A 2,272-nucleotide genomic window follows, 5' to 3' on the forward strand; every position below is an offset into this window, starting at 1 on the left:
TCTCTTTCCCAATCTGTATTTTCCATGCATAACCCCTGCAGGATCTCATCAGGATTATTTTTCATTTGCAATCTAGCCTCATAACTAGGCTCTGGATAGGTTATGGTTCTCAACTTGAGGGCTCTTGTGATAGCAGCTGGGCTAAAACTCACTTCAACCCCTCTGACATAGCTTGTGTAAGGAGCACTATTTTTGTTTTCTTTTGCAGCATTTGCATAGAACTCCTTGATCATTACGGCACTTATGTCAGTCAGAGGAGCACACAAGAGTTCCCACCTTCTTTCTCTAGTAATTTGCCTCATGATGGGGTATTCTCCTTCCCTCAAATCAAGGCCTTTCTCATAGATGACATTCTTTGCCTCCATGAACCTATGATATCTCCCTTCATGGAATTGGGATCTAAACTTGCTTGCATTAAATGATGGAAGTTCGGTTACCATAGGTTCTTTTCCTGGCCTTCTTTTTGAGCTTGAGGAGGCCATTGAAATTAAAGTGAAAAGAAAGAGGAAGTGAGAGTAGAAGAACTATGTGTTGTGTTTGGGGTGAATTTTGGTTCGGTTTTGATGTGTGAGGTAGGGGAATTATGTTGGTTTTGGAAGTGGAAGAGAGTATGGTTTTCATATGAAAGTGGCTTGAATAAGAATGTGTATACCGTGTTGGTGCCAACGGCTACTTATAGGTGAATTCTTCAAGCTTTTCAACAAAACCACAATGAATGAATGAAGAAGGAACCGTTAGTGCTCATGAAGGGCTGAGATTGGGTTGTTCATCTCAAGGACTCATGGAATGGACGGTCTGCATGCATGGTTGAGGCTTGACGAGGATCCTTCTTCCATTGGCTGCATGTACCTCGGTGTCCAATATTGCATGCATGCAAATTTTGTTCCCCATGAGCGCGTTTTCCTAGGCACATGTGACCTTCCTCACATAGCTTCCTCCTAGCCGTGACCTTCTCCTAGCTTTTGTCTTAATCTTTTTCTTCCACCTGAACCACAACAGCTAGCTTAGAATATTAATATAACCGTTGGCAACTTATTTGCAGTAATGAAATAAATTGTTTTGGTTTGTTTAATAGTTATTTAAAATTTTTTTGTGATCAATTGTGTCCCTAAATAAAATGCTAAAAGTTGGTGAACACCAAACTTATCTTTTATTGAGGGGATGGCTTAGCAATGCAAACCGTTCTCAAAATTGATGCATTTTTAAAAAAAAAAAATTTGATGTATGATCCCTTGTCTGTATGGTTTTGAGTTCATGATTGAGAAATGATCTTCTGAATATTGTTGCACATGCAGACACCGAACTTAGTGTTTGGTCACATGCTTTATCAAAAGGATTATGCATATGTTCTAAGAATAATCCCCCTCTCTTTTTCTGAAAAATGAACTTGGGTGTGCCTTAAGGTACACCAAACTTAGAAGTTTGCCATGTGCTTTAAAACGATGTGTGCATTTACCAGGCATGAAAATTCAAAATCATATTCAGAGGAATCATAGCTTATTAAATAAAAGAGAAGACAGAAATCTTAAACCATGGGTTGCCTCCCATGAAGCGCTCTTTTATTGTCATTAGCTTGACATTGACCTCCCTTTAGGGTGGTTGATGTTGGTGATGTCTCAACTTGTCACCTCTCACTGTCAGCTTTCTCTGTGTGCCTTGATGCTCAATTTCCATATGCTCAAGAGAAAGTATTTGGTTGACAGTGTAATAATCTTCTGCTCCTTGCTGTTGATACACTAGTTACACCTTGTCACCTTTGGCAAATCCTTCTGTTGGGATTTTCTTATTCTTCCACCCTTTGTGAGCCTTTTTCTTGCTCTTCATCTTTTTCTTTCTTGTTGATCTTTCTTTCTTGACAGTTACTTGAGTTGTGATACCTTCCTTCTTGCTTATCACCCCTGCTTCCTTGTGAATCCCTTTTTCTTCTTGCATCTGTTTGTTTTTCTGTTTTACTTCCTTGTCAGTTGATTGCTTTGGAAGGAGATCATCACTCATTTTGCTTGTTTCTTCATCCCTTTGAAATTCTGGAAAGACTTTCAGGATGATGCTCTCCTCATGCATCATGAGGGTTAACTCTCCCTGCTCTATGTCCACAATGGCTCTAGCAGTGGCCAAAAATGGTCGACCAAGTATTATGGAGTCATTTCCATTTTCTGAAGAATCCAGGATCACAAAGTCTGCCGGATAGATGAACTTGCCAACCTTAACTAAAAGGTTCTCAATCAGCCCTTTAGGATATACTATTGATTGGTCCACCAATTCCAAGGACATC

The sequence above is a fragment of the Arachis duranensis genome, chromosome 5 (genome assembly GCF_000817695.3).
Source record: "Arachis duranensis cultivar V14167 chromosome 5, aradu.V14167.gnm2.J7QH, whole genome shotgun sequence".
NCBI classification, from domain to species: Eukaryota; Viridiplantae; Streptophyta; class Magnoliopsida; order Fabales; family Fabaceae; genus Arachis; species Arachis duranensis.